Here is a 15245-nt window from a genome sequence, read left to right on the forward strand (position 1 = left end):
TGACACGTGGAAATTTGATTAATTTAATATCTTTTTTCAATTTTTTTATAATTCCTTTCCCCTTTCTCCTATACTCTCCCAATTTCTTCAAATCCTAAAGTAACTTCTTCTTCCATTTTCTTCAAATTCCTAAAATAACTTTACCATAACTTTAAACACCAAAATCCATTGAATTTGGATTGTGAAGAAAAAAGATGAACAATGATAGCAGAGCTTGTTAAGTGATATTCGAGCTTTTGTTCGTCGGAGAACGTGAAAAACAAACTAACAAGATTTGTGCATATCGATGCTTTGTCGAGGTTTTTCTTGGTTCAGCGGAGTTCGCTGGTCTCGGAGCAGTGCAGGGGGGAGAGAAAGGATTTTGCTGGTGGTTTGGATTTCGCCAGAGCGGGGATAGTAGTGGCTGTGGTAGCATTTCACTGGCCAGTCGAGCAACAGAGAGAGGGTAAACTGAAAAATAAACTAAAGGTCCTATAAATAAATTAGAAAAACATTCTAATTTGGGAGTTCAATTGGATTTAATGTACACCCAATTTGATTTTATTTTTCAAATTTGATCCAAATCCCTCTTTTGGGTGATATAAATACATGTCATTTTATCTTTAATTGATTTGATTGATTTTTAGAAGTTTTTTATATGAGAGTTTAAAAGCTTGTGTGAAATCAACAATAATGAATCTGATGAAGATGTGATGGAAATGACGGCTTAGAGATGGTGAATGGTGGAGGAATTCGGTCTTTCTTGCTATGGAGAAGAAAGATAATAAATAAGAAAAAAGAACATATATTTGTAAAAAGAGATATTAAAAATAAAGTTTTAATATTTGTTTTTTGTGCTCACTCTAGAGAGTGAAATACACTCATTTTGCCAGCTAAGCATTCAGTGAGGTAAAAATTTCAGTTTTAAACACTATAGGGGGTGATAGGACTCTCGTGAAGTTAAAGTGTGTCCTTGGAAATTTGAATATAGATCGAAGGGGCTTTTGACTATTTTCTCTATATTTTTTGCAAAAGAATCAAACCAGTGTGTAAAAAAAATAAAAGTAAATGAAACCATAGTGCTATTCATGTACGTCAAAGGCTGTGGATCGAGTTGTTTTTAAAAAATAATAAAACTATACATAACGCATGTAAAATGCAATCTAATTTTAGGAGCTTAGTCAATCTGATGAGTCGATGACCATAATAGAATTGGAAGTTGAATGCATGGTTCTGCCTAAACTGCAATATAAGTTCATAATGAGAAATGAATCGAAGCGTATTAGATAACCTGCTTTAGTTTTTTGTTCACTTTCATTTCTTTTATAATATAAGGGCATATAATGAATGTTACACGTACTAAAAATGACTAAGAAGTAAGAAAATTAAAATAGAAAATAAAGCCTTTTTTGACAAGTATTATATGTTAATCCAAACTAAAAAGGAATTAGTAGTATAGTGGGCAAACTTCAAGAGAAAACAAGTCAGAAGGAACATGTAACAGTCTCTTATATAGAAGTTAATTAAGGAGATCTAAGGAAATCGTAGCCTTAACAACTGCAAGAAAATCAACTGTTAATATAGGAATTACGATGGCCCACATTGTTTCAAACATGAGATGCATTAACTTAAAACTTGACTAAGAGTTACATACTTAGCCTGCATATACAACTAAAAGCATACACAACTCAGTAGAAAATATTTCCAACGGTAGCACGTATGGAAGAGCTGCCTGGTAGATAAATCAGTGAAATGACTCACCAAAAGAGAAGCCAACGAGCTGCAAAATTATTGCACAAGAGAGTCCCAGTAACATTATTTTATTCGCTTTCCTTGGGCTTTGGGATTTTCTTATATTCATAATCATTAATATCAACCTTCTCTTGCAAAGCCTGCAAAGGAATTCAAAGTAAGCTTTAGAAAGGAATGTCAACACATGCATACACACAAATAATGACACTAGTTGTACCTTTACTTCTTCCTCCAAGTTCATTTTTTGGGGGTTATATGCATTGATAGGTCCAAACCGGGAAAGTGCTTTTCTTGTTTCGATGATTTCCCACTCTTGATCATCCTTTACTTTAGCTATATCCTTGCTGAACTACAAAAATTTGCACCACTCAGTCTTAAGCCAAGGGGAAAAAATATAGGACAATGTCTGAAAACCCCACACTACTTATGGCAGGAGAAAACTATCACAAGAAAAACAAAAAGATCACCAAAATGTCAAAATTTTCACTATCTAGAAGCTACACTGCTTAGGAGTGGGCATGAACCACATAAATACACCCAGTGGAAGAAGGGGGGGGGGGGGGNGGGGGACAACATATTTTAATGCCTAGCCCTCATATTGAGACGTAGACTCAGGCCGACTGAAATAGCTCATAAAATTTATGGTTTTCACTTCAGGTACCGAAATTCACTCTAGCAGGATGCCAATAGTTAGTAGACTAACTATATATAGTAAGTTATTATTGCATTACCAATACACATATAAGTATCATTTTCCCCATAATGATCCAAAAAGATAATGAGTCAATAACATTAGAGTGCGAGAAGTCAAAAGCACAATGATTATAAACAAGAAGATAAAAATGGCATGTAGGTATCAACAAGGTAAATGAAAATCTCCTCCTGAATTATTGTTACTTTTCTTGAGCTATCAATATCTTTAGAGCCTTGAATTGCCTTGAATACACTTCATTTCGAATTTATCATTTTTTCTTACCGAAAAAAGTAACAATGTTAAACAACAAAAAACAGTGTCCTTGACAACTCTTACAAGGACTTGACTGCTACATAGGAGCTTGAGGTATCCAAGACCCATTATCGATTAACATGTAAAGGTCGTTCCTTGCTGACTTCCTCTACATATGAACTCAGATGTTTAAAAATTTACTGTTAACTAATCAAAATATAAAAACTACTACTATGTATTAGTTACTACGGAGGAAGCAACAATCATGAAAGATTCGAAAAGCCAGAAAAATGCATCAAAAGGAACATCAAAGAACAATTTAACTAATATACACAACAACAAGTAAATCAGAACCAAACTAAGATCGAGTTCCGAGCTCACAACATCAGATAGTCATATAAGGACTAAGTGTAAATAAGGACAATTACATAAATTGATAAGCCTAGGGAAAGGTGAACAATTATTAGCAGTAGGATTTTCGGAACTGTTCCAACAAAATGGCTGAAAATGCAGTCACTTTGTAAGTGTTAAGCAAACATCAATTGAGTAATTTGACATTAAGTATAACTAACCTGCCTTGCAGAAGTTGGCTAAGACCAATTGATCCAAGCACCGTTAGTGAGATCATAGGAAGTCCATATCTCATAAACGATGATTTCCTGCCCAATCTTGTGAATGAGGAAGCTGGGTTTTGAACGCTGGAAGCAGAGGAGGCTGCTCGGTTATTAATTAGCTTTATTAGGCTGATTCATTATAGTCTGGATAGTTGTCATGGAGTCAGTAGGTCACTGTAACAACTTCAGCTAACTTTCCAATAGCAGTTAGTAGTGGAAGGAGTACTAGTTAATATAGGAGATGCGGAAGGAGTGAATTGCAAATAATAAAGGGCCTGGATTAAAAGTAGCTAAATGAAGTTCAACGTCTGAGATTAGTCGAGAGGTTATCATATACACGTTGAGGGAAAGAGTGGAGACGTGAAAAGAAACTGGTATCCTACAATTCTCAACTTCTTCCTTGCCTCTTGTCTCTTCTTTTCAACTCCATTCTAATCCTGTCTTCTTCTTCTTTCATTTCAGATTGAGATCAAGGAACTTCATCTAGGCTATATTTATTTAGTTCTGTAATTTAGCTCAGTGTACTGTTAGATTGTTAGTTTCAATTTCAGATAATCGAAAATTGTTCCACAAACATTGACTGTGTTTAGTTTAGTTACTTTTCTATTGAATTTCGAGTTAAATTCATAACAATTGGTATCAGAGCCACTGCTTCCACAACTGTTGTTAGTCACTTATGGCTGAAGGCACTCGAATGCGAATATGGACGAGAAGTTAGCCCAACATGATGAACTGTTGCTCGAACTCCGGAATGGACAACAAACTTTGACGACCACTCAGCATGGAATCCGGGGTACCTTAGAGATCCTACTCGAGCGTATTAATGTCATGGAGCGTGGTCAGGCGAGAGGTGATGGGATCCTTCCTCTTCCTGTTCAGGATGCTCGACCGGCTCGACTCAATCAGACGCATGTTCCTACCCCTAAATGGGAGCTTCCTAGCTTCGAAGGCTCAAATCCTAAGGTATGGGTTCGTAAGTGTAAGCGTTACTTCAATCTCTATAGAATTGATGATGCCCAGAAGGTCGAGGGTGCAACCCTTTACTTGAATGGGGATGCAGAGATCTGGTATAATTCCTTGGTATTGACTAGAGGTCCAGTCACTTGGGACGAATTAAGGGAGGAAATTTGTGATAGGTTTGGAGATGTTCTGATGGAAGATGTGGTAGAAGAGTTTAACAAGCTCAGCCAAACTGGGGGCGTTGAGGAGTTTTTACGAAAATTTGAAGATCTAAAGGCTCAAATGATCATGCGAAACCCAGCACTAAATGAATCACACTTTTTGTCTAGCTTCATTGGTGGCCTTAAAGAGGAGATTAAGTTTGTTGTCAAAATGTTCAAGCCTACTAGCCTTAGTTTTGCTATTCAGCAGGCTAGGATGCAAGAAAAAACCATCGAGGCTGTATTGAAGAAGAATAGAGCGCCTCCCAAAACAGTGGGAAATGTCCTTAATGCAAATAACCCTATGTTGCCTAGATCAGGAGCCGGATCAGCACCTGCTACTCAGAAACCTGCACCTCTCAGACTCAGCTCTGAAGTGTATGAACATCGAAAGACTAATCACCTCTGTTTTAGGTGTGGTGAAAGGTACAGCCCAGGTCATACATGTAGAATAAAGCAATTACAATGTATTTCTGGTGATTCTGAAGAATTACCTCTGCACTTGGATGATCCGCAGGAGGTGGACGTTGAGGTGACGGCCGATCTTAATATTGACATACCTGAGGCTCTGTGTCTTAGTGCTCTGTCGGGAAATTGTAATGGGGTCAATACCATTCGGGTTGCAAGTTGGGTAAAGAAGAGGGCCCTCTCCATTCTAGTCGACTCCAGCAGTACCCACAACTTCATAAATGAGTTAACTGTGGTGGAAACTGGTTATCAGTCTTGTTACGTGCAACCAATCAGAGTAACTGTTGCTGATGGCAATTATGTATATTGCAATTCCAGGTGCCCTCAATTCACTTGGAAAATGGGGAGCAAAACATTTGTGGAAGACTTGCGAATCCTCAAGTTAGGGGGTTGTGACATTATATTAGGTAATGACTGGAGGAAGAAGTATAACCCTACTAAATTTGACCATGAGAAACAATGTGTGACCATTGGGAGAAAAAGTAACAAGGTGGTTTTAAGGGCAATTCCGGACAAGGGTCAGATTAGCATGATCACTGGTAGTACTATGAGTAAACTATTTTCAAAGAGTCAAACCATTATGGCTCATTTGTTCCTTATCCAAGCTACTGGTACTGAAGTTATAGAAGAGGTGAATAGTTTAATTTAAGGGGTACTCTCTCACTACACTGATGTGTTTGTTGAACCGAAAATCTTTGCCACCTGCAAGATCCCTTGATCATACTATTCCCTTGAAACCAGGCACCTCACCAGTATCTCTCAGACCTTACAGATATAACTACTATCAAAAGGAAGAACTGGAGAAACAAGTAGAAGAAATGCTCAGTAATGATATCATCCAACACAGCCAATCACCTTTTTCTTCACCAGCCTTGTTGGTTAAGAAGAAAGATGGAACTTGGAGGTTTTGTGTGGATTATAGGGGTCTAAATGAAATAACCATTAAAGATAAGTACCCTATACCAATAGTGGATGACTTATTGGATGAATTACAAGGGTCTGTGATTTTTTCAAAGGTGGATTTGCGAGCTGGATACCATCAGATCAGGATGAAGCCTGAAGATGTGTTCAAAACTGCATTTAGGACCCATGTAGGTCATTATGAGTTCAAGGTAATGCCCTTTGGGCTCACCAATGCTCCTGCAACCTTCCAGGCACTAATGAATCAGGTATTTCGACCCCTACTCAGGAAGTTTGTCTTGGTGTTTTTTGATGACATACTAGTGTATAGTAGGTCCCGTGCAGACCATGTAGTTCACCTAAAAGCTGTGTTTGAAGTGCTGAGGAAACAATCGTTGTATGCTAAGAGATCTAAATGCTCATTTGGTCAATCACAAGTGGAGTATCTATGCCATATCATTACTTCTGAAGGGGTGTCTACCGATCCAAGCAAGGTCCGGTCTATGAGTGAGTGGCCTACCCCTACCACCTTGCGAGCACTTAGAGGTTTTTTGGGGCTCACAGGCTATTATAGGAAGTATGTCCGCAACTATGGCATCATTTGCAGGCCACCAATTGATTTATTGAAAAAGGATGCTTTTAGGTGGAATGAAGAGGCTGATCAAGCCTTTATAGCTTTGAAACATGCCATGTCCAATGCTCCTGTCTTAGCTTTACCTGATTATACTAAAGAGTTTATTGTGGAGACTGATGCAAGCTTAGCTGGGATCGGTGCTGTTCTTTTGCAAGGCAATAGACCCATAGCTTACTTCAGTAAAGTTTTGGCTCCTAGACATAGAGGGAAATCCATCTATGAGAAGGAACAAATGGCACTTCTTAATGCTGTAGACAAATGGAGACACTATCTTCAGTATAAGCACTTTGTGGTGAAAACCGACCATCAGAGCCTAAAGTACCTTCTGGAGCAAAAAGTTACAACTGTTGTGCAACAAAAGGGTCTAACTAAACTGTTGGGTCTAGACTATGAGGTGCAGTATAAAAAGGGTGCTGAGAACAAGGTGGCAGATGCATTATCTAGGCAGTTTGAGGATAAGGAAGGTAGCATTCTCAATGCCTTAGCTGGTGTGTCATCTATTAGTGCTATGGTGCCTACTTGGGTGCAAGAAATTCATAAAAGCTATGAAGATGATCTTGAAGTCACTGCACTAATATCTGAGTTCTCCGTGGCTCACCTGGGTCCCCATCTATTCCATTATTCTTTTGGTATTCTAAGAAGAAAGGGCAAGGTTTATGTGGGCAGCACTGGTGGGTTAAGGCAACAACTGATCACCACCTTTCATGATTCACCTGTTGGTGGTCATTCTGGACAGTTGGGTACCTTTAAAAGGTTAGCACAAGTGTTTTACTGGCCTGGAATAAGGCAAATGGTAATACAACATGTGGAGGCCTGTGATGTGTGTCAACGAAGTAAAGATGAGAATGTGCCTTATCCAGGGTTATTACAACCTCTTCCCATTCCTGATCAAGCATGGAGGCATGTAAGCATGGATTTTATAGAAGGATTGCCTAAGTCGAGAGACAAAGAAGTTATTCTAGTGGTGGTGGACAGGAGAACCAAGTTTGCTCACTCTATGGCCTTAACCCACCCTTATACAGCCAACACAGTAGCAACCAAATTCTTTAAGCATGTACATACGCTCCATGGGTTGCCTGAGTCCATTGTGTCCGAAAGGGACAGTATATTTTTGAGCAATTTCTGGCAGAATTTATTTAGATTGCTGGGAACTCAGTTGCACTGCAGCACTGCATATCACCCTCAAAGTGATGGCCAGACTGAGAGAGTTAATAAGTGCATCGAAAACTACCTCAGATGCATGACCTCTCATAGACCAACTCAGTGGAGGCAGTGGTTGCCTCTTTCCGAATGGTGGTACAACACAAACTTTCACACTAGTATTCAATGCACTCCATTTGAAGCATTGTATGGCTATACACCTCCTCATTTGGCTATTGGCCCTATGCTAGACACCACAGTCCCTGCCGTGGAAGATGTAATCATGAAGAGGCAGCAACTTCAACAACTCCTCCTGGACAATTTGTTGAAGGCTCAAGAGAGAATGAAAATGTATGCAGATCAGAGAAGAACAGAAAGAGAGTTCCAGGTGGGTGATTTAGTGTTCCTCAAACTCCAACCCTACAGGCAGACTTCATTAGCATTGCGAAGGACCCTCAAGCTTAGTTCCAAATATTATGGTCCTTTTGCTGTTGTTGAGAGGGTAGGACAGGTGGCCTACAAACTGGCTCTTCCGATCGAGTCCAAGGTCCATCTTGTTTTTCACGTATCACTTCTCAAGAAGAAAATTGGCAACAGAGTGGTAGTGCAGACCACTTTGCCTACTACCGGTGAAGATGGCCAGTTTCTTGTTAAGCCTCTCCAAATATTGCAAAGGCAGATGGTTCGTACAGGTAGTGTGGCAGGGGTAAAGGTCTTGGTTCAATGGTTGAATCTTCCACCTGAAGAAGCAACTTGGGAGGACTATGCAGATTTGAAAGCCAAGTTTCCGGACTTCGACACCCATCCTTGAGGTCAAGTATGTTTTCCATGGGGCAAGGTGTAACAACTTCAACTAACTTTCCAATAGCAGTTAGTAGTGGAAGGAGTATTAGTTAATATAAGAGATGCAGAAGGAGTGAATTGCAAATAATAAAGGGCCTGGATTAAAAGTAGCTAAATGAAGTTCAACGTCTGAGATTAGTCGAGAGGTTATCATATACACATTGAGGGAAAGAGTGGAGATGTGAAAAGAAACTGGTATCCTACAATTCTCAACTTCTTCCTTGCCTCTTGTCTCTTCTTTTCAACTCCGTTCTAATCCTGTCTTCTTCTTCTTTCATTTCAGATTGAGATCAAGGAACTTCATCTAGGCTATATTTATTTAGTTCTGTTTCAGTTCTGAAATTTAGCTCAGTGTATTGTTAGATTGTTAGTTTCAATTTCAGATAATCGAAAATTGTTCCACAAACATTGACTGTGTTCTAGTTTAGTTACTTTTCTATTGAATTTCGAGTTAAATTCATAACAATCTGCTTCACAATAAAACTAATCAAGAAGTGGGGTGACAACAATGAGCAGTCGATCAAATAATTCCACTATTTCATAATCAAAAGATGAACCTTCTTCGTTCACAAAATTAAAAATCCTTCTAAGACATCCTTTTCTACTCATAATTGAGAATTTAAAAAGTCAAACTATTTGCTAAGGGTCAACATATCTCAAACAAAAGCTAGGATTCAAGGTGCAAAATTAGGAGTGAAATAATAGTGCCTTTTCATCTTTGGATTTTCATGACCCTGTCTTCTTTGTAACTATTAGCAGAATCACTAGCCTAAGAAAGAGACCAAAAGTCCATAACCCTAAATAGCGAAAACTAGGGCAACATGTGCAAATTTGTGAAACATATGGCAACCTATGTTGCTCGGAATCTTCAAAAATGTCAACGTGTGTGTCGGATTGGCAAAAATAGAATATTTTTGGAGAATCCAATACGAGTGCGGCATCAAAAGTGAATAGTCTGTGCAACTAAGATGGCAACTAGAGTTAGATATATACAAGCAGCAAACAAAATGACATCAAATAGGAGAAACCATAAGAAAAAGGCCTAAAATAAAATCCAAAACTGAAAAGATTTGAGTATTAGACAGAAGCAAGACCGATCATTTGAGAAGAAAAAGGAACCTCACTTTTGGCCTTGACACACACCGTGCACAAACAACGTTAGAGTTGGTTTTACACTATACTTGTATCGAAGTAAAAAAACTAAGGCACACTTTACTGAAATCTATTTTGGAAATTATGAGAGTTGGGACTAGTTTCATGATTGGCTTCAAACAATGGACCCTCACAATTTCTATTATTTTTAGGCCTCAAAAAAGAAATCTTATTGCAAGAGATATAAGAAAAGTCACGAGAAGCAGAGGAAAAAGTCCAAAGAGTAAACAATGGAAAAAATAGGTAGAGAAAAGTACTGATAACACCTTTTACTTCTGCAGCACCACAAATTAAAACAAATACTCTTTAAAAAGTTTATGACAAAAACATAGAATAGTGGCTTCTTTTATAGAAGTGTTTAATTTCTCCTTTTCTATATGGACTTGTGAATAATAATAAAAAGAAGCCTAAATCTCAGGGAAGTCTATTTTTTTTTTTACATGTTGAGTATTGTTCAAATAGAAAAAGAGAAGGAACATCAAGTGCAATAAGGAGTATATTGCATGACATATTTTACCCATTTACATATTGTTTTGATGTTAAACAAATAATTGGTTTTCAAAAATTGATTCAACTTTAAGAGAAAAATCAATTATAAAAAGGAGTCGCCACTTAATTTTTCAAACGAAATTAAGAAAATTTTATTTTAAAGACTTTAACAGAATTAAGGGTAAAAAAATAGAGAAAAGGGTACGGGGTTCTCATTTACACATCAAGAAGATTTTTAAGACATTTGAAGTGTGCGCTAACACGCGATTATCCTACGACTTAAAAAGTTTTGACTAGCATTAGGGGAAAAGCACTTAAAAGTAAATAAAGACACTTAGAACTATTTGAAAAGAGATCAACTTAAAATAATTTGGGAAGAAAGAAAAGTTTTTATCAAAAAATGACTAAGTAAGATAAGTATAGTAAAATCACTTAAGAAAGAAGATTCAATTAACTCAAAAGGTTCCTTGTTAAGAGATTTAATTAAATTTAAACCAAACAAATAAAGTTAGAGTTAAACAAGAATACATAATCAAATAAGTATAAATTATAGGAACCACATATTATAAATACTAAATAACATCCTATCCCTTCTAGTTTTCTATTTATCAAAAATTCCTTAAAAATGATGTTTGCGGGATACATAGCGTTGTGCACGGGATACATTAGGTTTGATACATTCCACATAGCGGGATACATAACGTTGTGCACAGGATACATGCGGGATACATAGCGTTGTGCACGAGATACATAGCGTTTGATACATTCCACATAGCGGGATACATAGCGTTGTGCACGAGATACATGCGGGATACATAGCGTTTGATACATTCCACATAGCGGGATACATAGTGTTGTGCACGGGATACATGCGGGATACCTAGATAAATAAGGGATTTTTGAAATTTTTGAAATAAGTAGGGATAAATGGATATTAAGGTAAGTAGAGGAGTGTAGTTAAGTAATTTGTCCATCAAATAAATAAGAGGGGAAGAGATATTTTGGGCCCAAGTTTGGTTGCGGTCCGCCTGGGCCGAAACTTGGGCCTTGGTTGCTGCACTTTTGGGGTTTTTGCCCAATTGCGTACTTGTATACTGGTGTATACATTCACTGTATATTGTTGTATACTGCCTGTTTTTCCCGTATATCAGATGTATACATCCTATATATCCTCTCCATTTCCAGTTAATTTAGCTTTCTTTGTATACAAATCAATTTTCGTTTCACCCGAACAAGATTAAGGCCGACTCGGTAAAGGGGTTGAGTCTCAAACACAACTCGAGATGCAAGGAGAGGAATAAAAGGGAGTCCAATGGACTCAATCCGAGGGAATTCATGCAAGAATAGAATGATAATTTATATAACTCGAAATCGTTTGCAACCGTTGTTGAAAGGAAATTACAAGAAGCAACTTCATGAATAAACACACTAAGTTCAAACGACCACAAGAACAAGTTTTGCAACTACTAAATTATTTAGCATTTCTCTTACTGCCTAAGGAGGGAAAAATAATAGAGCAGGAGCAATGAATTGTAGAACATCAAAAGGTGCTGATAATTAAATGCTATATCATCCACTTAAACTCAAAATTAAATCACAACAAAAGGCTGAGAACAAATTAGACAATCAGAAGCATTAATTCATATTCTGTCCTTTTCACTGGAGCAAAGATCAAAGTAAAATCATGTGAACACTGAATCGGTCCTTATATCAGTTTTAACATCAAAAGTCCCACATTTTACTCTCTACAACTCATCATAACTATGCATACGTGTACGAAGTTCAGTGAATCTCATTTGACAACTCAGATATTTGTTACTGCTGATTTCTAAAGAAAATGATATAAAAATGAGACAGAGGAGGGAAGACATTATCAAATCTTAGGATCTTATTTTAAAAGAGGATAAGTTATTAATCGATTATGCTTGAAAAGTGGTAATTGCACAGCCAACAACTATATTCAAACTAACTACAGAAACTATCAAAGTATAATTCTAATAACGTAAAACAAACTTAGCATCCAGATTAACACAGTAAACAAAGCACATATGCAAGTCTAAGTTCTAAATACCCAAATGTTTCCCTTTGCCCGAGAAATCAAACGGATAGGAGAATAAACCAAAATACACTCAAGTAAAGGCATGTTTCAGAATGAATTGCAAATAGAATAGAGACAGTAATATAAAGGTCATAATCAGCATAAACAAGGACCATTCACAGAGTTGAATTCAAGATCATAATCACACCTACATGAAGAGGATGTTGCCACAAACTAGCCTAGTTGATTGCTAACAATTGAACTCATTAAAGCTGTAAGAGAATACCTTTAATTAGATCAAATGCTACACAAATTAATTTAACCAAAACCAAACATTAAGACTGAGTAACTTAACACTTTGTAAGTAAGAACAAATCATGGCAGAAGACAATACATCATGACCATTTTTATAGTAAATAGCATGCTACTAGGGATTATCTTTCCGACAGCTCAACCAACAACCAAAATGAGAGCAAATGACCCGAATACCCTATGCGAGCCTACAACATTCTGTTCTCTTAACAGAACACTCAGATTTCAAAGAATCTCGAAGTGGTCTTACGTGAACAACATGGCCAACTCAATAAGATTGGGGGTCTGAAACGAAATTTGAGGGAGGGGCCCTAATATTTTATTTTTTCATCATATATACTTTTATTTAAAATCTATTTTTCTATCTTTTTTAGATGCGAAATCATTAGTTACTGTTTTATAATCGATTTGTTTTAATAATTGCTTTTCAATTGATAATATAGCTAATTCATTCGATCTCTCTTGAGACATCGTTGATCTTAAATAAGATTTAATCAATTTTAGTTTCGAAAAACTTCTTTCGACTGAGGCAACGGTTAGAGAAACTGTTAACATTATTCCATAAGCAATATGTGTATTTGGAAAAGAATCAAGTCTTTTATTTGATTGTGTATTTTCGTTAGATCATTATCTTCTACATGTATTATTTCTCTTAACACTTTCAATTAAAAAAATAAATTTAAACCATCAATAACAGAATAACTATTACTCCATCCGTTTAAAAAAGAATGACCTCCTCTCCTTTTTAGTCTTTTTAAAAAAGAATGACCTCTTTCCTTTTTTGTAACATTTTAATTTCAGTTTTTCACGTGACATGTTTAAGCCACAAGATTGAAGGACAATTTAGTACATTTGACATAATTTTAATTTAGGACCACAAGATTCAAAAGTCTTCTTTATTTTCTAAAACTCCGTGTCAAGTCAAATCATGTCACTCTTTTTTAAACGGAGGGAGTATGTGTTAAAGTTCAAGGTTAAGACAGTGTTTTTAAAATTCTCATCATCTAGTAATATCAATTTACCACTAAATAAGAAACAAAAAATATTTTCATATGCTTCAATTGGTTCAAATCTATTTTGAAGTGAAAAAAAATAGATTGATCTACTATATATATAAAAACTAATCAACTCTAGTTTCAAGGGATTTTGTGATTTCGTTATCAATATTTTAATCAAATTGTTTCTTACGAAATTCGGGTTCTATATTCATTTCATATGCAATTTCCTTAGTAGAAATCATAGCACTCATAGTACATATAATTTTTTTTAAAAATAACATTCATAAGTAATTTATTTTTTTAAAAATGGGCCCCCAAAAATATGGGGGCCCAAGCGATTGCTTTAGTGGCCTAGGGGTTAAGACGGCCTTGGTGAACAAGATAAGAACAGATCATTATGCTATCACACATATATTAAATTGATTATAACTGATGGGTTATTAAGGTATTCAACAACGAGCTATCTACCTTGTAATTCGCAGCGGAAGTCGTTGATTTGTTTCTTTGACAAGATTGCACTCAAGTCCGTCTTTGAATCACTAGGAAACAAATATCTATTCACAAACTAGAAGTCTTCTTCTGTGTACTAATTGATTTGTCTTAGAAACTCAATTCTTTGTTTCTTACTGAACGCTTATTTTTGGTTTTCTGTTTCACAAGTTTTCTTCTCTTTCTTTTTACACCTTTTCACATTCTCTTTAAAACACTCCCATTAGGAGTCTTTTAAAAAGAGGTTGAACAATTACTTTGTAACTATTCTGCCTTATCCTTTAAAAGGATTTATCCAATTAATTATTAATTAATTAATTTGGACAAGGCATGAAATAGATTGGGTCGGGTCGGGTCGGTCCACATGGGCAATCCACGACCCAAAACTTACATCTCCCACTTTGTACATGGTGGACAAGACCCAAGTCAACATTATATCAATCAAACACACAATTCATACGACAAATAATTTGTGCGACCTGTGAGCATTAAGAGCTTACCTTTAAGGTTTTACAAGCCCTACATAAGAATTCAATCACATGCGAAAATAATTCACTATTATTTTAAGGACACTATTACTCACAATACCCCAGACTTCATTCACTACTTCAGTAGTTACTTATTTGATCCCTCATCCTCTCAAGGATATTAACTCGAGTTCATATTTAACTTTATATACACAATTACACTCGAGTGTAATAGCTGACTTATGTATACAAGTTGAATTGTTCATTTATTCATCTTCCCTTTCTACTCGAATCTATCTGTTCCATATCAACTGCTTTCCTAGACATGTACTGTATTGCCGAATCGCTCATGGCTATTAGTAACATGCTAAAGTAGCAACACCGATTTGAAACTTCAAGATACAGTAAAAGGTCAAAGGGTATTTCATTGAAAAAGTCATTTTAATTTTTCTGGGTCTCACACAATGAAGAAGCAAAGAATATTCTTTCATCGATCCATTGTTCGCTTGACACACGTGGTATGAAACACGTGCTACGATATTTACACCTTAGATTGGTGTATGTGTCTCATTCTTTCGATTATTCAACATAGTACAGACCTTGGTCTAAACATCTCCAGATGTTTAACCCTAGTTTCTCTCTTCAATGATCCTTAAACTCATTTTCGTGGAGAAACTTTTGTCTGGATCACAAAACAAGTCATAAAATGGTGGTGAAACTCATCTCTTTACGTTCCCTGACGTAAGAGGCGATTGCTCGTGTGAGAGAGCCAATCTCGCGACTTGTTCGACACTCTTTATTTGTTTATAAAATATCACATACATACTACATTTGAACATAATTCAATAGTTTTATATAGAAGAG

General features: G+C 36.5%; 1 pseudogene; it reads right to left on the reverse strand.

The window, feature by feature from the left end:
• Window positions 1-1704: 1704 nt before the first annotated feature.
• Window positions 1705-3450, reverse strand: LOC125865715 (uncharacterized; annotated as a pseudogene).
• Window positions 3451-15245: the final 11795 nt, after the last annotated feature.

This window comes from Solanum stenotomum, chromosome 5 (assembly GCF_019186545.1).
Source record: "Solanum stenotomum isolate F172 chromosome 5, ASM1918654v1, whole genome shotgun sequence".
NCBI lineage: Eukaryota > Viridiplantae > Streptophyta > Magnoliopsida > Solanales > Solanaceae > Solanum > Solanum stenotomum.